Source organism: Macaca mulatta, chromosome 8, assembly GCF_049350105.2.
Source record: "Macaca mulatta isolate MMU2019108-1 chromosome 8, T2T-MMU8v2.0, whole genome shotgun sequence".
In the NCBI taxonomy this organism is placed as follows: domain Eukaryota; kingdom Metazoa; phylum Chordata; class Mammalia; order Primates; family Cercopithecidae; genus Macaca; species Macaca mulatta.
Window position 1 is genome coordinate 42,737,688 of NC_133413.1, and position 27,657 is coordinate 42,765,344.

The window sequence follows — 27,657 nt, forward strand, 5'->3', positions numbered from 1 at the left end:
TATACTTTAAATAGGTGAGTTTTGTGACATATGAATTATATCTCAATAAATCTGTTCTAGAGAAAAAGCCTAAAAGATTCATTTAAATGATTTCAAAAGCCCAAAGATATGTTGAAATTTGAAGCTTAAGTTGTTTTTTTTTTTTTTTCTTTTCTGGGCATCCTCTGCTTGGAGGTGAAACTCATTCAGGAAGTGAATAATAACGAGGAATATTTTGTTCATGTTGGCTCCTGGGTAGTATATGGAATGAATTTCTTTGAGCACTGGCTAGACATTCTATGATCCTGATAACTGGTGTTCATTTTGGCAAAAGACATTCTGTGGCTATAATGAAACCCCACTTGCAGTTGCTACTAAGCTACACCTGAAGGCAATAGTCATATGATACCTTCTGCAAGATGCAGAAATAACTGCACCTCTCAGCACATACCCTGTAGTAAGATAGAATGTCCAATAAATGCAACTATTTCCAGTGTTATGCATGTTGTTGCTTATATTCTGGTATTTAACTTTGGAGAAAACCAAAATGCAGAAAATGATGTCTCTTCTCTCCCACTTTACTGGGATCAAAAGGCCTGGAAGTCACATTTCCTGATTGACTATAGGGTCCTGGGCAACACTGTCTCCCACTGTTTTCTCTCATGCATCCCGTTCCACTCCATTTGGGTCAAGCTGTTCTCTCTCCTCCTGACCTGTTTAAGTCACATCCAGATATCAAGGTCCATTTTCTCCAAGAGTTTTTTCAAGATGTCTGCAAATTTCATCCACATCTTCCTTCCTGACCTCTCCCAGTCCTTAACCTGCTTGCCATACATTTTGATTTGGTCCTGTCCTTTAATTGCTTTATTAGTGGTTTGTTTATGTTTTAGAATTATCTTTCTATAAACATCTTAAAGGCAGCAAATTTACAAGAACTTTAGAAATTAGGCAGCAAATTTATAAGAACTTTAGAAATTATCCTCCCATCATAGCCAGTGCCTGACACAGGTCTGGATTTATAAAACAGACTTGATAAACATGAACTAAATAGTTGAACGACTTGACACAGCCATTCATTAACCATTTCTAACTTGGTCACTTAACTCTGTTTTCCACCTAATGTAATATCTCCCTTGCTTTCTTACCAATATGATTGCTTTGTCTCAGGAAAAGGCCAACTGGCATAAAGTGTCATTCATACACTGTACTGAAATGGATATAATGGGAATGACATGTTATTGTGTGAGTTTGTCCACATACAAAGGATGTGTCCTATGGCTAGAAGGTGAGTAATGTTCCGAGTCCCATGGGGAAGCTGTAGTGTCTACAGGAAGGCTGGCATGAACTAGACAGACATATGCCCTGCTATTTGGATACAAACCACCCACTCTGTGGATGAAAACTCCCAATTTCCATAGTATTGGGGGAAATGGTCATTTTGACAATAAAGGAAAGAGAGAATGAAGATTTCTACTGAAGAGGGATGAAGAATTCTGTTTGCCTTCAGAATTTGGATGACTTTAGTTTGTTTTTTAGTCACTGAAGAAATATTTAAACAGATGGTCACAGTAATTGCAAGACCCCAAAAGGGAAAAATTAGCCAGAGTTCCTAAGAGAGGACAACTGTGTAAGTTAGAGAAGCCCCACTAACCAAGAGAAGTGTCTAGGAAAATGCCGCAAATGAATAGAGGGGCCGGAGAGAGCAAAGGTGGGATGAGAAGCAGTTGGGAAGATCACAGCACTTATTTCACAGTCTAGAATTAGATGACTTTGATATTTAAACGTGCTTATTTACTATTTGTCTCTGACCACTATTCAATATTGTACACCCAGTATCTAGAGCAGCATCGTCCAATAGAAATACAGTACAAGCTGTAAAAGAGGCTACATTTAAATATTCTAAATGACATATTTTTGAAAAAGAGAACCATGAAATTAATTTCAAAAAACATTTTTTCAAATTTATTTTTTAATTGAAAGATAAAATTCTATGCATTTGAAGCACATCTACATTGTGGAATAGTTAAATCTAGCTAATTAACATGTGTATTGCCTTACATAGCTATAATTTTTGTGGCAGGAGCACTTAACACCAACTCTCTTGGAATTTTTCAATAATATAATGTATCACCATTAACTATAGTCACCATGCTGTACAATAGCTCTCTTAAACTTATTTCTTCTTTCCTTTCAGGATGTATTCAACATAAAAATTATTAATGAGGTATTTTATATTATTTTTCTCATACTAAGACTTCCAAATCAAGTGTATATTTCACACTGATAGCACATCTCAATTCAGACTATCTGCATTACAATTGTTCAATAGCTCCTTTGAGTGAGTAGCTACTATATTTGACCATATAGCTCCAGAACTGAGTATTTATTTATTTATTTATTTATTTATTTATTTATTGGTGGGTTTTTTTGAGACAGAGTTTCGCTCTGTTGCCCAGGCGACAGTGGTGTGATCTCGGCTCACTGCAACCTCCGCCTCCTGGGTTCACGCCCTTGTCTTGCCTCAGCCTCCCAAGTAGCTGGGACTACAGGCGTGTGCCACCGTGTCTGACTAATTCTTTGTATTTTTTAGTAAAGACGGGGTTTCACTGTGTTAGGCAGGATGGTCTCGATCTCCTGACCCCGTGATCCACCACCTCGGCCTCCCAAAGTGCTGGGATTACGGGCTTGAGCCATGGAGCTCGACCAGAACTGAGTAATTATTAAATATCAGTTAACCTTAAAAATGAATGAATAAATGAGGTGTCAGTGGATAAATACATAATAAAATAAATACATAATACAAATACAAAATAAATACATAAATTCCCATTTTTAACAGATCAAGAAAATGAAGCTCAGGGGGTTTAAATAAATTCTTCAATATGTCAGTCATCTTTTCAGAGAGTGGTGGAACTGATTTTTGAACTTTTGGCCGAATTCATGGATGTGCTGGCATCTTAGGTCAGTCTTGTCAAAAACTCTCAACCATGCTTTACTACCCCAAAATAAATTCCTTATCATGACATTTAAATTCCGCTAACATCTAACGCTCAACACACTTTTCTAGTCTTTTCCCCCACGGGTGCTTTTCAGACATAATATGCTCCAAGCAAATTGATTTTTTTCAAGGTTAGGAACACCAAGCAGGCTGCCAAGAAAATGGCTCAGAATCTCAGCACTAAAATCCTCTGCTCCTCCTCCCCCGGCTGCCTGTTTCTGTCCCATGCTGCAGGTGAGTGAAGATTCAGTCCCACGGAAAGATCTCACTTTCAAATCAGGTGGGGAGCGTCTCCCCCACTAGACTAACCTCCTTCCCTATCTATCTTTCTATCTCTGCCCTGGCACATAGTAACTTAAAAACTCGTTGAATGATGAGTGTATGAAGAAAAACTAAACAGTCGATTGAACTCCCACTCTCCTCCAGCTACGTTAAGGATATGCCTACCTGTCTTTGTTCACTTGGTGCATTCTAACTAGAAATGCCCCGTCTCTCTATATGCACGGGCCACTCAGATACAATCTCCTTCATTAGGCTTCCCCGGGACATCCCACCGCGAAGACAGCTGATGCTTCCTCACTCGCACGGAACTTCTTTCAGGCCTGCCCCGCCAGTCCCTGCACCTGACAGCACTAAGCATATATCTTACTGTCTCTAATTGAAACTTCATTATTTGGGCCGAAAAGGTGTCATCTCTAACCCCCAGCACAGTGTTTTATGTAATGTGGTATTAAAAAATAGAATATTAACTTTTAAAAAAGCAGATTCAGATTCAAAATATACTTGATGAAGCTTTGGCTATAAGTGTATTGGATGTCACTTACAATTATTAAACATGAGATTCCTCCTCTGTCACATGGGGAGTAAAATCTACCTTATCTGCCTATTCATAAAAAGATAAAAGAATGCATTATATGGAAACACGCTTTGTAATCCAGAAAATACTATTCAAAAATATTTGTATGTAAGTCAAATATCTTTGTGTGTATGTACATATGTGTGTATATATACATATATATAATATGTATATGTGTGTATATATACATATATATAATATGTATATGTGTGTATATAAAGTGTGTGTGTGTGTATATGTAATCAAATGGTTTAAAAGAATAGATACCTATTATCTCCTTTCATTTACTTCTTGAAATTTACTTATATTTGATGTTTTCTCACTTATTTGGTGTTGTATATGATCAATACCATTATTTTCCTATTATATGTCTTGAGGGTAGAAACTCTGTTTTGTTCATAGCTATATCGTTGGTGTCTATAATAGGACCTGCCATAGACCATTTAATAAATATCTGTTGATTGATGAAAACTATGTACATACAAAGTAAAATGAGAGTTCTCGGAAAATGTTGGCAGCAGTGGTATCGTTTTTTTAATCTCTCTAAATTCCCAAATAAAAATAGAACTAGAATGGCAAATAAAAAACCCACAGACAATATTTATTACAAAACTAGGTGACAAGGTTGTTCTCATCAACCTCAAAGCATAAGCGAATGGAAATAAACCAGTAATAGCACAAAATCTGCATGCTATCAGCATCTGTGCAGGGAAATAGAGTGAGCAATGAGAGCTCTGCTGGACCTGGAGCCAGAGGAACACTCAATAGCAGGAGGTATCCACAGAAAGCCTGGCGCCCTGTGTGAGAACAGCAGCTGGCATCAGGAGCACATGTCCCATCCCCACAGCAGATTGTAAGAGAGATCTGTGGAGAGCCTGGAGGGGCAGACACAGCCTAGACCTGCAAATTTTCCATACAACCCACCAGAACTTTTTTCAGGCCACGGCTTCATACTGAGGAGAAACTGCTGAGAGTAGAATTAAAACTGAGGACAAAAATGAAGGAGACAAAGCAAAGAGAAGGTTCAGAGAAATGTGGGGGAGAGTGGAGTTAATACACTTCAGTAAACAAATCATTCTCTTCTTAAACACTACACTATACTACACACACACATACACACACACTCTTTCTCTCTCTCTCTCTCTCTCTCTCTAAAAGAAACTCTGTTAAGTTAGGAAAGCAATCTTGATTTTTGTTTTGTTTTTGAGAGAGTGAATCTTGCTCTGTCACCCATTCTGGAGGGCAGTGAGTGGCATGATCTCGGCTCACTGCAACCTCTGCCACCCAGGTTCAAGTGATTCTTCTGCCTCAGCCACCCGAGTAGCTGGGATCACAGATGCCCACCACCATGTCAATTAATTTTTGTACTTTTAGTAGAGATGGGTTTTCACCATGTTGGCCAGGCTGGTCTCGAGCTCTCAACCTCAGGTGATCCACCCACCTCAGCCTCCCAAAGTGCTGGGATTACAGGCATAATCCCAGCAAACAAACCAAAACAAAACAAACTATAAATTGAGAAAACTCTCCTACAATTAAAATTAAAGGAAGTATATGCAGTCATCCTTCAGTATCCATGAGAAATTGGTTCCAGGACCCCCTACAGTTGTCAAGGTCTGCAAATGCTCAAGTCTTTGAAAGAAAATGTCAGTGTTTGCATATAACCTACACCCATCCTCCTGTAGACTTTAAATCATCCCTGCATTACTTATAGTACCTAAAGAATTTAAATGCTATGCTAATAGTTATACTGTATCTTTTATTTATATTATTTTTACTGTTGTATTGTTATTTTTATTTCATTTTATCAAATATTTTTGACCTGCAGTTGGTTGAATCCATGGATGTGGAGCCCATGAATGTGGAGCTCCAACTGTATTGAAAGAGCCTCATGTATACCCCTAAATGTCAACCCAAAACAACCAACACAAAAAAAAATTTTCCAGTAAAATTACTAAACCTTATAGAAAGATATTTTTAAATTATCTGAGCCTTTAAGAAAAAGATGGAAGGAAAACAAAATTAGATTATCATCAGATATTTCAACTGCAGTGTTTCATTTCAAAAACAAATGATGTAACATATTTTAGATTTGTAAAATAATGTGTGACAAATTTTGTATATCCAGCAAAGCTGACATTTAAGTATAAAGGGCCCAGTGAGAAAACAGGCAAGAACTCAGGGAAGCTTATTCTCATGAGCTGTCTTGGATGTGCCTACTACAATGTGAGATTGATTTTAATAACCAAAATGACTATGGAGACATTGATATAAGAATTGGTGGCAGCCAGGCGTGGTGGCTCATGCCTGTAATCCCAGCACTTTGGGAGGCCGAGGTGGGCGGATCACGAGGTCAGGAGATCGAGACCATCTTGGCAAACACGGTGAAACCCTGTCTCTACTAAAAATACAAAAAAATTAGCTGGGCATGGTGGCGGGAACCTGTAGCACTCAGAAGGCTGAGGCAGGAGAATGGCATGAACCCAGGGGTGGAGCTTGCAGTGAGCGGAGATCACACCACTGCACTTCAGCCTGGGCGACAGAGTGAGACTCCATCTCAAAACAAACAAACAAACAAAAAAAAGAATTGGTGGTAGTTGGGCCGGGCGTGATGGCTCACGCCTGTAATCCCAGCAGTCTGGGAGGCTGAAGCTGGCGGATCATGAAGTCAGGAGTTGAGACCAATCTGGTCAACACAGTGAAGCTCTGTCTCTACTAAAAATACAAAAAATTACCTGGGTGTGGTGGTGCCTGCCTGTAATCCCAGCTACTGGGAATGCTGAGGCAGGAGAACCATGTGAACCCCAGAGGTGGAGTTTGCAGTGAGTCGAGCTCGTGCCATTGCACTCCAGCCTGGGTGACAGTGTGAGACCCAGTCTCAAAAAAAAAAAAAAAAAAAAAAAAAAGGTGGTAGTCTGAGATATATACACATAGATATATAAATAGATATATTTAAGATAAATAGAACCAATAGGGATAAAGTACAATGTATAATGGCTGTAAACTCAGATAATATAGATATAGCATATTTAAAGATGGAGAGACACTGGGGAGAGCATGTGCTGCAATAAAAAGATTTAATTTCTCAGTTAATTATACTGGTGCTGTAGCATCAATATTGTTATTCACAGGATATGTGCACTATTATTGGATAAAGTATGTCAATAATTACAGAATATTCTAATTCATCATTTCCTGCATCTCTGTGAACCAACATACTCAATGTAGAAAAAGAGTGAGCAGTTGGAATACAGGTGAGTATCAAATCCTGTAACTGTGATTTGAATTGGAAGTGTTAGTATAAACCCTTGAGATATCATATAAACATATATATTTCTTAATTCTAACCAGTAAAGAGACCTTAAAAAACAATGACAAACTCTACAAAACCTCCCTAGCCCTCAAAAACCGTAGCAATCTTGAAGTGCCATTGCCACAAAAAGAAACCCAGCTTTTTGTGGGGGAAAAAAAAAATCCTAATTCTAGGAAGGGTGCCACATGATCCTGGAATATCTTGCCGTGCTAGACAACAAGAAAGCTAGGAATGACTACTACAGTCACGACACAAGGACTCAAAGGCAACCTTGAAGCAAATGAGACAATTGGATCTTTAAAAGGATCAAGACTTTTCTCTTGTTTTGAGATGGAGTCTCACTCTGCTGCCAGGCTGTAGTGCAGTGGCGTGATCTCAGCTCGCTGCAACCTCCACCTCCCAGGTTCAAGCGATTCTCCTGCCTCAGCCTCCTGAGTAGCTGGGATTACAGGCATGTGCCACCATGCCCAGATAATTTTTTTTGTATTTTTAGTAGAGACGGGGTTTCACCATGTTGGCTAGGATGGTCTCGATCTCTTGATCTCGTGATCCACCCACCTTGGCCTCCCAAAGTCCTGGGATTACAGGCATGAGCCACTGTGCCCAGAAAAGACTTTTCAAATAGCTCCAAATACATGAATTCATAGTAATATTTCCTAAAAACCTGTTTGTTCACCTTTGTAGAATGATAGGCAACCAGTTCTTCAATTAGACACTTGATAAAAGAAAAGAATGAGGCATCTTTTCGGCTTTTCCTAAAAGAATTGTAGCACAGAGTGTCAAACAATAAATGAGGAAAATATCTTGTTCTAAAATTATTCCAACTAACCAATGAAAAAAGTAGAAGAAAAGAGTTTTGCAACCTCCAATGAATTAATGGATCTAGGCATTGGGCATCAACAGCTGCTAACATCATAAAAAGAGAGACAACCAGATATCATGTGCCTCTTCATGAAAGAACGCAGCACCATTTATAGTCTTGCCAAATGTATCAACCCCAAATCCAATCAAGTCTCTGGATCTATCTGCCAATTTTCAGAGAATGGAAAGGACAGAGGAAAGTGTTGAATGGCGATCACAAGTACACAGTCAGCAAAACCTATACTTTAGAAAACTCTTTAGGTCAAGGGACCCCAGGTTCTTTTATAGGTAAATTGTAAAGAATAAGAGATGGAGAAGAAACCTGCAGACTAAAATAGATGTAAAAAGTATGTCAAGATTTTAAAAATTGGGCAAGATTAAACTATAGTCATTAGAGGGGTACATTAGTGATAAAATTATACAAAAACTCAAGGAAGTGATTCTGGAAAAGTCAGGATAGTGGTTACTTCGGTGGAAAAGAGAGGGCCAACCTTGGGAGGAGACAATGGGAAAAGCTTCTGAAATGATTGGCAAAGATCTATTTCACAACGTGGGTAGTGGTTATAATAGTGTTTGCCTTAGGACTCATTAAGGGATACATCTGCTTTCTAAATTTTGTGTATGGGTTTTATTTTCTAATAAAAAGTTTATAAAAGATGAATTCGGGTTTAAAATATACCTGGTTAGCAGCCATAGGTGTCTCCCTAACTATAACTTTTAAATATTAACGAAGATAGAAAAGGATGAAGCGCACACTAAAAATTAATTTGATAGACCACCTGATGCCAAAATCTAAAGTGAATTTCTACCTGCTGTAAGGCATAAGGAGTTCAACTGAGATAGGCAATAAACCTGAATCATAATAGGATTTCTCACATAAGACAGTCGTGAGAATTAAATGAGTTTATATGTGGAAAGTACTTAGAATGATGCTTAACCTAGAAAGCAAAAACTATATATAAGAATTAACTACTGTTTTTGTTAAAAACCGACTGACCCAGGGTTGTGTCTCATAAAAGGGAAACCTCTGAAACAAAAATAAGACTCTGAGGATATCTTCACTGTGTCCCCCAGACTCAGATTTGTACCAATAAAATCGCTGACCAGTTATCCTGTACCATGGGCTTCCGTTGTTTCCGTTCTTTCTTTAGCACATGCTATCACGTCAATAATAAAACACACATTGTTTCGCCATCATTCTACATCCATTCTGTGACATCCATGCCTACTTAGCAGTCAGGATGGGAAAGGCAGTCAGTACATTGCATGCTGGTGAATGCAACTCCCCTCCTTACCCACAAACAGACAGGCTTCATGGGAAGACAGGGAAGCTCCAATAGCACCATATCCTGAAATCATGGTTTTCATCGAAGGCCCTGTCTCCTAATGTTTGGAAATGAGGTAGGAAGGAGCAGGAAAAGACGGCACCTGGAGGAACAGAGCTTTGCTAGATGAAGAGCTTCCAGAAACTGGGAATTGTCCCAGGAGCAGTGCATATCAGATCATATCTCATAATGGCACTAAAGAAAGGGACTACATAATTTGCTAATTGAATTAGCCAACAGCAGTAATTTCTTCCCAAATGTATTTGCGAAACTGATGCAAGTTTAAACATTGGAGCTTGGAAAAAAATGATTCTGAATTTCTTCTTCAAGAAAAATACAGATGCTAAATAATTAAGATAATTTTGGAAATCAAAAATGAGAAGCAGTTTGTAGTCTGAAATATGAAAAACACATTATAAAACTCTAATAATTTTTAAAGTAGGTTTTTCCTACAGAAAGGCACAGGTTAATAAAATAGTCAGAGCCAAAACAACGAAATAACACATTCAAATTAGTATGTAATAAAGGAAATGTCAAGTCAGGGAGGAAAAGGACATTATTCAATAAGTGGAATTGGAGGACTGAATAACAATTTGGGGAAAATAATGAAACCATAATGTAACTAGGAGAAATAAATAGAAATGCTCATACGGTCTTAGGATGAGTTAAACTTTTTAAGCGTTACATTGAAAACAGTTCAAAACATAAAATATATGCATATCCTATTCCATATAAATGTTCTGTATATCAGGAAACAACACAAAGTCAAGATCAAGGTAATGGTAGAAAAAAAACAACATGAAGATATTTAAAAGCAAATGGCAAAGATTATTAACCATACATGTTTTTAAATTCTTTTTTCTATTTTTTTTTTTTTTTTTTTTTTTTTTTTGAGACGGGGTCTCGCTCTGTCACCCAGGCTGGAGTGCAGTGGCCGGATCTCAGCTCACTGCAAGCTCCGCCTCCCGGGTTCACGCCATTCTCCTGCCTCAGCCTCCCGAGTAGCTGGGACTACAGGCGCCTGCCACCTCGCCCGGCTAGTTTTTTGTATTTTTTTTTTTAGTAGAGACGGGGTTTCACCGGGTTAGCCAGGATGGTCTCGATCTCCTGACCTCGTGATCCACCCGTCTCGGCCTCCCAAAGTGCTGGGATTACAGGCTTGAGCCACCGCGCCCGGCCTTTAAATTCTTATCTATATAAAGGACACTTGCAAACCATTAAAAGAAAGCTAATTAACCCCCCACCAGTTAAGCAAAGGACATACACTAAGAATGGATAAAAAGAAATATACATATCCAGGCCAGGCGCAGTGGCTCATGCCTGTAATCCCAGCACTTTGGGAGGCAGAGGCAGGTGGGTCACTTGCAGTCAGGAGTTCAAGATCAGCCTGACACCAATGGTGAAACCCGGCATCTACTAAAAACAAAAATTTGCCAGGTGTGGTGGCAGGAGTCTGTAATCCCAGCTACTTGAGAGGTTGAGGCAGGAGAATCACTTGAACCCAGGAAGTAGAGGCTGCAGTGAGCCAAGATCCCACCACTGCACTCCAGCCTGGGCAACAAAAGCGAAACTCCATCTCAAAAACAAAAAACAAAAAAAGAAAAGAAAAGAAGTACACGTATCCAATTTTTAAAAATATAAAAAAGATCAATCTTACCAGTAACCTAAGGAACATAAAATTATTTAATGAGTTACCACTTTTTACTCATAAAAATTGGAATATTTTTGAAAAATAATGTCTAGTATTGTCAAAGGTGCAAAGAAATCAGCATTGGAAATCCCTGCTTAGAGAAACAGCCTTTTGCGTAGTGATTTGAGAATGTAGATCAAACACCTTAAAGATATATTCTTCTTGACCCAGATGGTTAATTTCTGAAAATTTATTCTAGGAAATTATCAGGATTTGAGCAAATACATACAAGGTTGATTGCTAAGGTGCCGATTATAACAGCAAAATAAGCAAAAACTTACAATACTGAAGTTAATAGAGGATAACATTTGAACAAATTGTGGTATATTATTAAATTCATGTTTAATTAACTGTGGTATAGTCATATATTGATACAATGGGAAAAATTGATGCTATTAAAAATCTTGATATAGAAAAATATGTCATGGAATATGGAATATAATTTATGATGTATTGTTAAGCTCATTCATTTGACATCTTAAAGCAGATTTTTATGGGGTATCAACCCTGCATCAGGCACTGGCCTGGGGACAGTGCAGAAAGCAACCCAGTGATGCCCTTTGTCATGGAGTTTATATTCTAGCTGGAGAAGCTGACCATAGTTAAGACAAGTAAGTAAAATGTAGAATACATATTATGTTAGTTAGCCATGCTTTCTAAGGAGGAAAGAAATGAAAGAAGTTTATGGGAAGAAGTGTGTGAAATAGGCGGGGCGCAGTGGCTCACGCCTGTAATCCCAGCACTATGGGAGGCCAAGGTGGGTGATCATGAGGTCAGGATATTGAGACCATTCTGGCCAACATGGTGAAACCCCATCTCTACTAAAAATACAAAAATGAGCCAGGCGTGGTGGCGTGCACCTGTAATCCCAGCTACTTGGGAGGCTGAGGCAGGAGAATCGCTTGAACTCAGGAGGCAGAGGTTGCAGTGAGCCGAGATCGCTCCACTGCACTCCAGCCTGTCAACAGAGGGAGACTCCGTCTCAAAAAAATGAATAAATAAAAAGTATGTTAAATGTTAAAGGGGTCCAAGAAGGTCTCGCTATGGAAGGGACTTTTGAATAAAGACCAGAAAGAAGTGAGGAACTGGGGAACAGCATTCCAAGTAGAAGGAACAGTGAGTAGAGAGGCCTTGAGCATGAGGTGAGCAGCGTGTGCACAGATTAGCAAAGGAAACCAGCCAAACGGGAGCAGAGGGAGTAAGAGGCGATGAGCTTAGGCAGTGATAGGGAAATAATGACTATCAAGCAGGGCCTTGTAGCTGATTATAAAGACATAGCTGGTACCCAGAGTGAAAGGCAAAGCCATACAGAGGCAACAACAGCCATGATCTACATAATACCCAGAAAGAAGAAGATTTGCACATGTGTGAAAGAGCAAGAGCAAGAGTAAAAACAAAACCTGAAAGGCAAACCTCTAAATATTAAAACGGTGATATTATCTGATTATGCAATTTTTTTCTTTGTCCTTTATGAATTGTCTGAACATTCCACAGTAGGTGATACTTTTCTACTTTTAAAAAAGAAATCAAGTTTTGAAAAATAATTATTCAGAAAAGTAAACCCCTCATCCCACAGTTTTATAGGGTTAACAGATAAAAGGGGAGAGTGTGTGCTTTATGAGATAAGATCCCCTTTTGCTCTTTGGGAGGAAGCCCAGCCATGAATGGGGCAGATCCAGAGAGATGGCTCTAGCTGGCGCTGCCACCAGTGTGACCCACCTCACTAATCCGGGTCCCTTTGTTCAGCAGGTTCCCCTGTGGGTCCACTTACATGCCATGTGGACTTCCAAACAAGCTGCAACTCTGACAACAGCCGGGCCCTCCAAGTCACGGAAAAACACTGCTAAGGCATCAAGATGAATGTTTTCTGCCCAAGCCTACAAGCGCCTGTGGTTTTATATCTTTATCACCCCAAGTGCTACCTCAGGTCCTCAGTTCTGCAGAGAAGCCAATCAGAGACAGACACTTGTCCTCCAGTTTCCACTTCTATCTTTATCACTACAGCGTGGAGGAAAAGAAAAAGATTGGACCTTAAGAAAAGATATAAATTTAATGGAGGGCTTTATAGGGGAAAAAGATTTCAAATCTCAACTGGATTCATGATACTCAGAAAAGAAAGTCTGGATTCTCAAAATGTGGTACCCGGATCTGTAGCATCAGCATCACCTGAGAGCTTGCTGGAAATGCAAATGCCCAGGGCCCCTTGCCAGACCTGCTGCAACAGAAATATGGGGAAGGGATCAAGCCCTGCAAGAGAGTTGGCCCCATGCTAAAGAATGCCACAAAATCCACTGCAAGAGGTGTTTCCTTAGACTCTTCCTCCCTTTACTTAAGGTAGTCAGTTGGGCCAGGTGCAGTGGCTCATGCCTGTAATCCCAGCACTTTGGGAGGCCGAGGCAGGCAGATCACCTGAGGTCAGGAGTACAAGCGAGACCAGCCTGGCCAAGATGGTGAAACCCTGTCTCTACTAAAAATACAAAAATTAGCTGGGTGTGATGGTGCATGCCTGTAATCCCAGCTACTTGGGAGGCTGAGGCAGGAGAATCGCTTGAACCCGGGAAGCAGAGGTTGTGGTGAACTGAGATCACGCCACTCACTGCACGCTGGCCTGGGCAACAGAACGAGACTGTCTCAAAAATAAATAAAAATAAGTAAGAGAGAGTCAGTTGGGTTAGGGTCCAAATGTCTCATCCTCTAGCAGGAGATCTTCATTACTACTCTGTGCTCCATGGAGGTTTCTAAAAGCAAGTGTCCTTGAGATATCAACACTGACCTAGGCCCTTTTACTTTGCTAGCTGGTCAGACTGAGCTGGAGCTTTGTCATTAGCAATTTCTCCAGGAAGCCCGTGGGGATCACGTGGACCTGCCTTTTCTGCTCCTGTTCCCTGGACTGCTAGCATACCTATCACTGTGAAATTGTGTCACTGGAAACTTAATCTCTCTGGATATAAAACTCTGTCCTCCTGTGAAAAGTTCTGAGCACTTGATTTTAACAAGGAGAAGAGCTGTAACATGTTGTATCTCATCTATAATCCTGTAATTTTATCTTTGATTGCTCAGTAATACCATCTTTTCCCAGTAGGGTGAAATCATCCTTTCGCTTATTAAACCTTGCACACACTGAAGGCCCTTAAGTCCCAATTTGAAGGACCCAGACGGAAGGTATTCTGAGATTCCCACTCACCATTTAATAAGTAGTTGGTCTCTGATATAGATTGTACAAAAAGTTCAAAACAAATCACATATTTATTAGCTTTTCTGTGTTAGTTCCACCAAGAAATATCTTCTAATACAAAATATTCAAAATAAAGCATTCAGGCAGGGTACAGTGACTCACACCTGTAATCCCAGCACTTTGGGAGGTCCAGGCAGGATGATTGCTCGAGGCCAGGAGTTTGAGACCAACCTTGGCAACACAGTGATACTCCATCTCCACAAAATAAAAATAAAAAATAATTTGCCGGGTGTGGTGGTGCACGCCTGTAGTCCCAGCTACTGGGTAGGCTGAGGTGAGAGGATCCCTTGAACCCAGGAGTTCAATGTTGCAGTGAGCTATAATTGTACCACTGCACTCCAGCCTGGATGACAGAGCAAGACTCTGTCTCTAAAAAAACAACAACAAAATTAATTTAAAATCATAACTAAATAAAAACAAAATAAAGCATTCAGTAAAAACTTAAAACTTCAAAGAATCTGTCAATAGAGACTTACTCTACTAAAGTTATGGTGACTCTGGATGGTGTTTCTTTTTATTTTTAATAAATTTTTAATTATGAATAATTTTAAGTTTATAGAAAGTACAGTAAGCTCCCATATACTGTTCTCTGTTTCCCCTCCTGTTAACATCTTACATAACTATGATACATTCATCAAAACTGAGAAATTAACTTTAATACCTTACTATTACCAAAACTCCAGACTTTACACAGATTTCACTAGGTTTTCCACTAATGTTCTTTTTCTGTTCTAGGATCCAATCCAGGATACCACATTGCATTTAGCATTTTGTTTTTCAGTTCTCATTTACTCCTTCCTGCCAACTTCTGGATTAGAACCTCATATAGATAGCCACTTATAAATAGCTGTTAATTAACTAACACAGCATCCTGCACTTCATAACTGGTAGCAATTCTGCCCTAAAAATAAAGCAATCCACAGGGCAGTGACCAGTCTGCGTCAGCAGTGTCACCAGCCTGCCGTGGAGGCTAGGCTGGCTCTACTCAGACCCCAGCATCCTCTTAGGTAGGCCTGGGTTAGAGAAAGAAATCTACTTTGGGCCCAAACGAACTGGACAATCTAGCCAAGCTTACTGATCCCATTCTTGAAGATAAAAGTAAGCCAGTTTATTCTGGGGGAAACTCCTTATAACAATACTTACAGGATGACTGGAATGTCAAATGATTTAGGAAACTGCAGTTAAGATTTTTTTTTTTTTTTTTTTTGAGTTCCAGTCTATCCAAAGGCAACAGTAGAAAGACAGTCTGGGCAAAGGTGGAGGAAAAACAGAAATCACCCCATGACCGTTGGGTAGGATTCTCTGGAGAACAGCTACTGCACAATTACCTGCACACCCAGCCTCCTTCTTCCTTCCCTCATCCAGTTCCTCTCCATGACAGTGACACAGAGACACCCACAGAGAGAAAAGCAAGCAAAAAATTTGTAGCACAAAGTAAAATGTGCAAACAGCCCATCTAAACCATGGTTCTCATGCCAGCTCTACAGACATGGCTTCTGGGGGCACAAGATAATGACTTCTGAAGTGGAAGCAATTATCTCGCATACTCTTGTGGATTCAAGTTCCAATTTCTGATGACATTCTTCCTCTAAATTTCTGACATACATACACTTCCCAAGGTTCCCCTGTGGCACTGACCTGGAATCTCAGGAATTCTTAGAAATGAGAGGAAACTAAATGATCAAGTCCAACTCTTGGAGGCAACTTCAAAATACTGCTCACTCAGAGGAGAACCGGGTGGGGCCTAGAAATCAGCCTGAGGGCTCCCTCTAGATGCATTACCACAAACTGATGTTTTCTTCTCTCTCTTTTGGTAATCAACAAGTTGACATATGAGTTGTTAAGACTTTGAGGCCAGGTGTGATGGCTCATGACTGTAACCCCAGCACTTTGGGAGGCCAAGGCGGGCGAATCACGAGGTCAGGAGTTCAAGACCAGCCTGGCCAACATAGTGAAACCCTGTCTCTACTAAAAATACAAAAAAAATTACCCAGGCATGGTGGCAGGCGTCTGTAGTCCCAGCTACTTGGAGTCGGAGGTAGCAGTGAGCCAAGATCGCGCCACTGCACTCCAGCCCTGGTGACACAGTGCACAGTGAGATTCTGTCTCAAAAAATAAATAAATAAATAAAATAAAAGACTTTAATGAAAGCAAGTTAGAGAAAGCAGGGAGAAGTACTCAACAACCGTGACTGACAGGCAGCAAGTTCATGGAGAAGGCACTCAAGGCCTTTTTTTTTTTCCTTTTTTTTTGAGACAGTCTCACTCTGCCACCCAGGATGGAGTGCAGTGGTGCAATCTCAACACACTGCAACCTCTGCCTCCTGGGTTCAAGCAATTCTCGTGCCTCAGGCTACAGAGCAGCAGGGGCTACAGGTGCCCACCACTACACCCTGCTAATTTTTGTATTTTTTTAGGTAGAGATGGGGTTTCACCATGTTGGACAGGCTGGTCTTCAACTCCTGACCTCAGGTGATCTGCCCGCCTCAGCCTCCCAAAGTGCTGGGATTACAGGTGTGAGCCATCGTGCCCGGCCCACTCAAGGCCATTTAATGTGCTTGCTCTCCCTGGAGGCAAAGGGCACAGATCCCACACTCCTCAGCAGCCCATGCTTCCCCAAGGTGAGTTCTGTCTGGATGTTAAGATCTGTAGACAATTCCACCGTGCTCTCTGCAGTAGGACCCAGCGATCATCTACATAATTCTCTGCCTCCCATGAACCTAGGTCGACAATGGACTTGCTTCTCCCTAATTGCAAAGTAATAATGAATGTCTGCAGCTGAACATTCCTATCAACTTTTGGGGCATGTTATGTAGTCTCAGAAATTCGTTTGAAAACATCAACATGGCTCCTCTCTTCGGTCCGTACGTCCAAAATGACAAAGAAAAGAAGGAACAACGGTCGTGCCAAAAAGGGCCGCGGCCATGTGCAGCCTATTCGCTGCACTAACTGTGCCCGATGCATGCCCAAGGACAAGGCCATTAAGAAATTCGTCATTCAAAACATAGTGGAGGCCGCAGAGGTCAGGGACATTTCTGAAGCGAGCGTATTTGATGCCTATGTGCTTTCCAAGCTGTATGTGAAGCTGCATTACTGTGTGAGTCGTGCAATTCACAGCAAAGTAGTCAGGAATCAATCTCATGAAGCCCGCAAGGACCGAACACCCCCTCCCCGATTTAGACCTGCGGGTGCTGCCCCACGTCCCCCACCAAAGCCCATGTAAGGAGCTGAGTCCTTAAAGACTGAGACAGACTCTTCTCTGGAGAAAAATAAAATGGAAATTGTACTTAAAAAAAAAAAAAAAAAAGAAAAGAAAACATCAACATGGTCATGATTCATGATCTAAATAAAAGCAATTACATTCAGGTGATTGTTGTCCCTATAGATCTTATTAATCAGCACTATTATTGAGTATGAATGTAAAGGGAATTAGCAGACCATTCAGAGTAAGTGTTCCCAACTTAATAAAATCTACACCTAGTTTTCTAGAACTCTTTATGGTGGCTCTGGATGAATACAGGTATTAGTCTGTGGTCAGAAGGACTTGCATTATGCCCTCCTCCTTGCTGTAACTGTCCATTTGAGTTACAGGACAAGGCAGACAGGAAGTGTGGCATCAATGCCCAGCTAGATCACAGGCCAGATAAAATATCAGCATGCCTGGGTAGAATCTTTTTTTTTTTTTTGATATGGAGTCTTGCTCTGTCATCCAGGCTGGAGTGCAATGGCATGATCTCGGCTCATTGCAACCTCTGCCTTCTGGATTCAAGCAATTCTCCTGCCTCAGCCTCCCAAGTGGCTGAGATTACAGGTGCCCATCACCATGACTGGCTAATTTTTATATTCCTCTAGAGACAGGGTTTCACCACGTTACCCAGGCTGGTCTTGAACTCCTGACCCCAAGTAATCTGCCCGCCTCAGCCTCCCAAAGTGCTGGGATTACAGGCATGAGCCACCATGCCCAGCCCAGTAGGCTCTTTTAGAAGTCCCTGTTTCCTTTTAGCACAATCTGAGTAAGGTGGGAGGGAGGGAAGCGGGGGAAACAGAGGCTCGGAGGCAGAGTAGTCAATGTCATGAGAAAGCTATTTTTAAGCCTTAAGGTGACACTGAGGGTGGAGGTTGCCGACACCTTTTAGCTTTGTCTTGAAGCCAGGCCATGTGACTGTAATTTAGAGTGATTAGCTAGAAGCATCTTAGTAGGAAGGGAATTTGTATTTATAACCAGATAAGTACTGTATACAACTGGATCACACACATCTTGAAGCCACTTCCCCAGCTTTATTATGCTTGCAATGATTTTTTTGTAGACTCTCTGCATTTCTTTATAAAGAGCCCTAAGTGTGTCCTTAAGTAAATTGCCATCAAATATGATAAAGTCACATTCACATTACTCAAAAAGTCTAATATTCCTGCTCTTTTATCTTTGATGCATAAAAATAAAACTAATGAAATCCCAAAGGAAAAATCTGCACATTCACCACCAACAAACACCCTCCCTGCTCACAGGCAGGAGGAGGAACCTGCGGGGATTGTAGTAGGCTGCACGAAGCACCTCCGGAATGGTGTGACTCTACCAACTCTACCGGCGGAAGGAGACAGAGGTGGAATCAGACACCGGGTGATAAGCGCTCACTTACATCTCCACCTGTGAGCGTCCACATACATACTCAGAAGTTAGTCCTCAGCATCACCAACCTACCAATTCTCATCACAAGAATGGCTCATGTACAAGAAAAGGTTTTCCAAAGCATGTGAGGCCCCGTCGCTCAGGGACCATGACATTTCTTCCCACCTGATTGTAACCGGAATTGCGTCTTCACCTGGGGAGAAGACAGGATGTGAAAATGTCTTCTCAATGCAGTAACAGAGGTGTCACTTGTTTTAAAAGTGAGAAACTAACTAATGCTTAGAACTGTAAACCCCAGAGCATTGTTTGTGAATACCAAGGACCTAGAAGTCTCCTCAGGCAGGCCAGAGAGGGATAGGAGAATGAGCATCCACATTTAGAGCCCAAAATATGCCTTCTAATAGAAATCATACTATAAAGATTGGGTAGGGCTGGGCACGGTGGCTCACGCCTGTAATCCCAGCACTTTGGGAGGCCGAGGTCGGCAGATCACCTGAGGTCAGGAGTTTGACACCAGCCTGGCCAACATGGTGAAACCCCACCTCTATCAAAAATACAAAAATTAGCTGGGCATGTCGGCAGGCACCTGTAATCCCAGCTGCTGGGGAAGCTGAGGCAGGAGAATCAGGATACAGAGGTTGTGGTGAGCTGAGATCGCATCACTGCACTCCAGCCTGGGTGACAGAGCAAGATTACGTCTCAAAAAAGAAAAAAAAATTAAATTAAAAGAAAGCCAAAAGTTTCTTTTAATTCTCTAAATGAATTCTAAAATAAGGAAGATTGGTGGATCAGTTAGGAATCTAACCAGATTTTATATTATTCCTGTGGGGGAAAAGTGTTTCATACTCTAGGTAACATATTTATAAATCAACCACTGGAACACAATACATTTGTCCTCTGGTGACTAATGAGGAGGGCCAGGGGATAGATTTTTGCCCTTTGTCTTGGAGAAAGGTGCTGCTGGTGGAGAGGGGGACTGTGGCCCCTGCCCCTGTGTGGGTAGTGAGAGCCAGCAGAGAGCTGCCACTTCCTGAAAACGCCACATGTGAAAATGCATCCTGGTTCCACCCTCCTGAGTCCCTGTGTGCAAAATTGCCTCCCCAAGTCTTCCTGGTACACATCCCTTCACTTGCTCCCAGTTAAGGCTCTTCCCCAAAGATCCAGGTAAGCAACTCTGCTTAATATGTTAGGTTTCGTGCTTTTTGTTTTGGTTTTTTTTTTTTTTTTTTTCTCTTGTCATTTGGGCTTGCTCTTTCCTCTGCACTTAGATTTCTCTGCACAAAAGCCATTCCACAATGTTCTCATTGTTTTCAGTTCTCTGCCCAGCAAAGCAGCCCTGGGATAAGAACCACAAGGGGTAGTTGGACCTAATTCTGGGACCTTACTTGGTAATAAAATCCAAATCGGATGGGGAGAAAGGGATGGCAACACCATTGGATAAGCCAGATGTGGTCTCTATGGTGGACCGCAGGCACATAGGAAGTCCAGATGTGAAATCATCCTCTAAGCTGTCAGATTTGGAGCTTATTGCCTTTTGCTCAGTAGTGTGCTCTGACAGCCTTGCAAAGAACGTTTGATTTTGTTTCAACCTGTTTTATAGATAAGTACATCATTGGACAATGTCTGAAGATGACATCTAGCCTTTCAGTGGTCTTACTCATACTTAGAGATATGTATTGATCATCTACTATATGCCAGGCATTGAGGAGACAATGATGAATAATTCCCATCTTCAGAAGCTTGTGGTGAAAGACAGAGAATGACACATCACTGGGTCAGTCAACCTCAGTACACTGTGATGGGATCTATAGTAGACAAGGGGAAGTGCAGAAGAGACAATAACTTTCCCTAAGAGCACTGGGGCCTTCACAGAGGAAGAAGGATTTGAACTGAGTCTTGAAGGATGCGTAGGACTTGACCAAGCCTATGTAAGATGTGGAGATGAGAAAGGAGATGGCACCATCTGGAAAAGGGAAAGAAATGCAGAGCAGGAGATGAAGTGGACAGGGAGGCAAGATCCAGGCTAAAAGAAGGTTCCAGACCTAGCTGGGATGATACCTTTAACTTCCCACGCTCCCTACAGAATATTTTTACTAACTGAAGGATTAGAACTCAGTATTATACTTCTCATTTAACCTGTCTGTATTTCCCACTAATAGTGCTAAAATTACTCCTTTTCCATCACTACATGACTTGCAAGTAAACCACTTTGCTATGGAACGCCTGCCTAGTTAGTTGCAAACTGCGGGAAGTGCCATCAGGAGGGAAGTCATCAAGAATTCCTGGGCATTAGAGTTGTGCTTCCTGAGACACCTGTAAGTGTGTTTATTCCTGCTAAGTCATCTGGCATCAACTTAAAAGCAGAGGTTTTTCAATTAATTGTAAAGTGAAAGTGGCAATCAGGCTGTGGGGAGTGACTAGATGAAAGAGTTAGAGGGATTCAGGTCTCCTCCATTCCCCAAAAGGCAGAAAGGACCTAATTAGAAACAAAGCTAATGTAACGTCTTTCCTGAGGGGCCTTCCTCGGGGGTGATTTCTTTTGTTCTATTTCATTTTCGTATGTGTTGGTATTAATCAGAGTCCACTAAAATGCAGGGTAGAAATGTCTCGAGATGGCATATATTCGTGTGAAACATGTATACTTCTATTTAGAATGGGCTTCAAAGAGTGGTTGCTTGAAAACAAAATTCTTAATCTAAGATGCACACACTTTGCGGATCCTCAGCAGTTGGCACAGAGGAATCAAGTGATTCGCTGGGATGCTTTCACTCTGGGGCTTATGTACACTAAAGATCTCCTTTAAAGTCATGATTTCCAGGAGGCTGAGGCAGGAGAATCACTTGAACCTGGGAGGCAGAGGTAGCAATGAGCCGAGATCGTGCCACTGCACTCCAGCCTGGTGACAGAGTGAGACTCTGCCTCAAAAAAAAGAAAAAAAGAAACAAACAGTCATGATTTCACGTCAGCCTACTTTCAGAGACAGCATTGCATTTAAAGAAACAGGGGAATGAGAAGTAAGAGATGGGCTTCGTAAAATTAATAATAGTATTCTAAACATGTGCTGTGCACATTTGCATAATTTTTATCATCAGACCAGCTAAGCCAGGATACTCCAATTTCCATTCTGCTTTTCCTATCTTACTTATTTCTCAACAGATACTCATTACTGGCATTTTCCTAAATCAATCTTACCTGATTTCCATTACCCCTTGTTGTTTTTGACAGAGGTTCATTAGATCTCAGAGTATGCTGGCTAAATGTGACAGGCTGGCACTTTCAGAAATAAAGACTATTCTATTTCCCTAATTAGAACAGCATCCTTGCACAGACTGCCCAGATGCACCTGCCTTTACGCAAACTCTGAAGGCCGAACATGTTGCCTTTTTATTTAGTCAAAGATACTTTGTGTTAAAACAGACAGATTGGAGCAAACTTGGTTCAAATGCATTTTTCTCATTCATTTGGTGGCATCAAGATCATGGGCTTTTCTAGACAAATAGTTTCAAAGGAGTGTAGCCAACCATTGGTTATTCAGTAACTGATTAAGTAGAATGTCTATGATGTAAATCTCTTGTTCTCAATTTTCTCTCTGCTGATTTTGGCCTTTCCACCGCCTTACTGCAAAGTGGTTATTGTACCAGAGAGCAGATAATGCAAGAAAAAGGAGCGAAAATGGAGCCAGTTAAGTGATCTCATAGTTAGCTGTTCCGCGTTCCCATCAAACTTGATTATCTATAGTTGGATTGAATGTAATTTAGGTCAGAAGTCAGCAAACCGCACCACCAAACCATAGTCAGCAAACCCACAACCCAAACCTGGCCCACTGCCTGCTTTTTGTCAATATAGTTTTATTGGCACACAGCCATGCTCACTCACTTATGTATTCTCAATGGCTGCTTTTGTACTATAACAGCAGAGTTGAGGAGTGGCAACAGAAACAATATGGGTGGCAGAGTCTAAAATACTTTCTGGCTCTTCACAGAAGAACTTCACCAACTGTCTTGGGGGCTTTGGCTAATGTGTTCCGCTTCTTAGAGCATAGTTTGACTGAGGTAAAGGTCTCACATCCTCTAGTTCATAAGCCTGGATTTCATACTGGCCACATATAGGAACATTGTAAATGTTAAAACCACCCTAAGTCATCGGAGAGGTACAAGAAGATATTTTGGAAGGATGCTTTCAAGTACAAGAACAAGAAAACCCTAAATCAACTGGCTTGAGGAAATTATTTTCTCACACAACAAAGAGGGAGTTTAGCTCCAGAGTCCTTTTTGTTAGTGGTTTGGAAATCTAACAAACACTCAGGTTCTTTTTTATCTCTTTGGCTGCTACCTTTGGCCTGCCTGGTTTGTGCCTCTGGCTAACTTTCCATATAACCCTGTGATGGCTGCCAGAGTTCTCATCATCTCAGGCAGATACAACAGTGTCCACAAGCAACTGAACAATCATCTTTCCTCGTGTCTATTTTTAAGGTTGAGGAAAATCATTCCTGGAACTCCCACTCCCCACCTCAGCTGACTTCTGCATTTCAGTAGCCAGAATAGCACCACTGATCCGTGGATTAAACCAGTGACTGACAAGGAGGCAAAGGCCACAGCTTAATCCAACCACAATGCCACCCATAGGGCTAAGTGGATGTATTTCTCCTGTGAAGCTTATAGATTAGCTGAAATGAGTGGATACTTGAACAGAATTGGAGATCTGCCAGAAGGAAAAAGGAGAAGAGGGTGGATATTGAGTAGGCAACCAAGAATGTCGGCCATAGAGTGGCATGAATCCCATTTCCTTATCAGAAGAATAATTCAAAAGGTGTGTCCAATTAGTGATGAACAAGTTATAATCCGTGTATAAAGTATAGAACTTTTATATACAGTAGAGAACACCTTCTATTTTATAAATGAAACAATTTCATGAACTATCACTATGAACATTTTCTCTCTCTCGATCTTAAGAGGTTAAGACAAGATAAAAATTCCTTCAAGGTCTGAGATACAAAAACCATTATTAATTCAAAACCTAAAATAAAAGAATGTTAAGTATTTGAATAATATTTTATTTATTTTTTATAAGCTGAATTTTTATGCAAAGAATATGAGCTAGTCTTTTAAAAATAACAAAATACCAAAAGTAAAAATAGGTAGTTATGGGATTAGTGCTAGGAAAATAAGGATAGAAAAATATTAAAGACAAGGGGAGCATGCAGAAACACAAATCATATGTTTCTGGAGAGTTAAGAGCTGCCTAAGAATTACTCTCTGTGATTTGAAACAAGGAGAGAAACACATTAAGTTAGAAAACTGACAATGTCCTTAAGATAAAATTACAATAACGGTTTAGAGGAAGCATAGCTTTGGTTGATATTAAAACTTGAGATAAATTTCACTCACATTTCCTCATAAATATTATTCTTAGCATCAAGGTTTTAAAGTCTGATATATTAGTTAAAGTGATGCTAACTACTGAAACAAACAAACTTTAATACTTCAGTACCTTAACACAGTATACATTTTTTTCTTGTTCATGTAGCATCCTGTGCTGGTGGCAAAATGTTTCCATCTTGCGGGTCCATACCGCATTCAGCTACAACAGTTTCCCAATCTGAGCATCACTGGTATTTCAGAACACATGATGCTTTGTTGTGGAGGGCCATTGTGTGCCATTGTAGGATGTTGAGAAGCATCACTAACCACTACTAAGTAGACACCAGAAGCACACCAATCAAAAATGCCTCCTACTACTGCCAAATGTCTCCTGGGAGACAAAATTGCCTCTGGTTGAGAACCACTGAGTTAGAGGATGGGGAAAGAAAGAGTCGAGAAGGCACATCTGGTTTCATTAAAATGTAATTTACACATGCGCACACAAATGCTTGGATCTTAAGTGTTGAGTTCAATGAGTTTTGACAATTGTTACACCTGTGTAATAACCATTCAGAACAAGATGCCAACTTTTTTTTTTTTTTTTTACCTAAAATGTTGCCTAGTGCTCATGTGTAGTCAACCCACCATTCCCCGCAGGCAACTACTTCCTTATTTTTCTCACCATAGACTAGTTTTGTCTATTACTGGACTCCAAACAAATGGAATTATACAATATGCGCTCTTTTGTGTTTGGCTCCTAGCACACAATGCTTTGAAACTTATCCATGTTTTGCCTGAATCAGTAGTTCTTTCCTTCCTATTGAACAGTATTCTAATGTGTGAATACACCATGAATTTGTTTCTTTGTTCAACTGTTTTACATTTTCTTTTTAAACAGTCTGACCTAAAAGCGATGCATTTCACTTCTGTTCACATTCCACGGGTGAGACTAGCATCATGATCCATCTAATTGTAAGGAGGGCTAGGAAATGATGTCTTTAATAGGGAAGACACTTGTCAGCAACAATTCTGTACTCTAGGAGGTAGGGTACAAATCTTTTCGAGGACAGTTAATTATCTCTGTCATATCAAGTATCCAAATGGAAGGTCTGTGTATTGTTCTATTCATGCTACATATATAGTACATTTTGAAATCCAGTCTAAAGCATTATTATTCATTTACACATTTTACTGTTAACCATGTTAAATAGCAAAGCAAAAATCATATTTCAAGTAGTTATCCACATGTTCTAAGTAGATACTAAATAATCAACCAATATCCAAAGCAACAAATACTTTTTAGTTAGTGCATATTAGTGCTTTCTTTGTATATATAAATATATATTTTTTTTGAGGGAGGGAGCCTGGGGAGGGAGTCTCACCTTGTTGCCAGGCTGGAGTGCAGTGGCGCAATCTCAGCTCACTGCAATCTCCGCCTCCTGGATTCAAGTAAATGAATTTCCTGCCTCAGCCTTGGGAGTAGCTGGGACTACAGGCATGCACCACCACACCCAGCTAATTTTTGTATTTTTAGTAGAGACGGGGTTTCACCTTGTTGGCCAAGATGGTCTCAATTTCTTGACCTTGTCAATCTCCCGCCTGCCTTGGCCTCCCAAAGTGCTGGAATTACAGGCGTGAGCCACCCCGCATGACCATATATTTCTTTCTTGAAGCCTCAGTATTTAAAAAAACAAATTATTTGGCATTGATTAAAACATGGTTGATCAGGTATAAACAATATGTTTGAGTAACCGTAATTATGTTTAAAATCTGCAGACCTGTGATTCACAGAAGGCTTCGTTTGGATTTCATATGTGAGTACATTATGTTTTAATCTAAACTAAAAAGAAAACAGATAATCCATAATAATAGAAATGTAAATGAAACATTTATCACAATTATCCATGAATGGAAGCCCATAGTCATGAATTCATGAATATTTTTACAGTAAAATTTTTCCCAGTCCCTTTAAATGGCTGGCTCCCTAAAAACACATTGTGAAAACAGTTATCTTTCTTGCTTGAATAATGCTGAAAGATGAAAGAGACTAGCATTCTTTGCTTTACTTTTACTAATAATTTCACATATATAAGAACACAATACAAATACATAACAGGAAAACTGTGATTAAAGATGAATTGATTTAAATCTATCCCTCATTTGGAAATATGAGCATGTCTGCTGGGATTCCAACATATAAAAATAGAAATGTTATTTATAAATGTGCATGAATGTGCCATCATATGATGATCCTTTTTTGCCTAATCTAACACATTCACAATACTTTATTCCTCTAAAATACTTAATTTGTACTCATTCTATATTCTGTGTATGTGGGTTCTTAAGAGTGTTCCCAACCTGTGTTCCCCCGAAGGATTCAGACCTAAGTGTGTGTCTGAGTGGGATTGACACAGCCTGGTGGGGATCTCAGAAGGCTCTAAGGAAACCCTAGGGAAACAACCCCCCTCAAAGAAGTGCAAACAAATCTGACTCAAAGAAAAAGAATCCAAGAAAGGATTCTGGGAAGATCATGGAAGTAGGAAATTCCGGGAATGTTTCCCCATCTAGATAGCAGTCACACTCATAAACTCTATCTAATGTAACTGTTTTGGAACTCTGGAGTCCATTGTAGGCTTGCAACTTCCAAGGGAAGGCTTGAACAGTAAATTGCAGTGAATTTCAGTCCATTTCAGCTCCTTGTACAGTAGCAGCTACTCGTCTCCCAGCCACAGCCCCATAGCAGGCTGCTGTGTATGGGTTCCTGGAGTAATGTACACATAGTTGCAGGAGCCAGGGTGGGCAAAAAGAATCCTGGCCTTCAAATATCAGGGATCTGCACCCTAATCACTGATCACTGCTTCTGATCACAGAGGTGCAAGGAGCTGGGGAGACACTATTGTTGCACCTCCCCATTTGTTGCAAGCCCCACCTCCCCTGGCTGGAGTGAGTTCCAGTGGATTTATAGGACTGGTACCTATTCCTTTCCCCTTTATTTTTCTCTTTTGGGAGCCAGACAGGAAACACTGGAACATTCCAAAGTAACTGCATATGGGGGGGGGGGAAATTAGAAAATGACTGCACATGCCCAGTAAAAGGCACAGGCTCAGAAAAGACCTGAGAAGACTTTAAATTCATACTTCAGGTTGATACTTGGCACAGAGACGGTCTACAATGATGAGAGAGAGAGAGAGAGAAACAATAACAAGAAACAGCAAACCCAAGGGACAAAGGAGAATCATTTCCAGAGTTACTACATTATTAGACTCAAATTATCAACAAAAAGAAAAAAAAAATCACAAGACATACAAAGAAACAGAGAAGTACATTCCATTGAAAGGAAAAACAGTAAATCAGCAGAAACTGCCCCTGAAGAGCACCTGATGGCAAATCTACGAGACAAACACTTGAAAACAGCTG

The 27,657-nt window shown here is 40.5% G+C and overlaps 1 protein-coding gene and 1 pseudogene across 2 annotated transcripts in view; one reads left to right on the forward strand and one right to left on the reverse strand.

Moving 5' to 3' along the window:
• Positions 1-27,657, reverse strand: part of ZMAT4 (zinc finger matrin-type 4) — a 376,943-nt gene that overhangs the window by 170,174 nt on the left and 179,112 nt on the right. The gene's annotated exons all lie outside the window — the stretch shown is intronic.
• LOC702760 (small ribosomal subunit protein eS26 pseudogene) lies at positions 17,078-17,570 on the forward strand (annotated as a pseudogene). The gene has a single exon (XR_013397648.1). The product of XR_013397648.1 is annotated as a small ribosomal subunit protein eS26 pseudogene (transcript).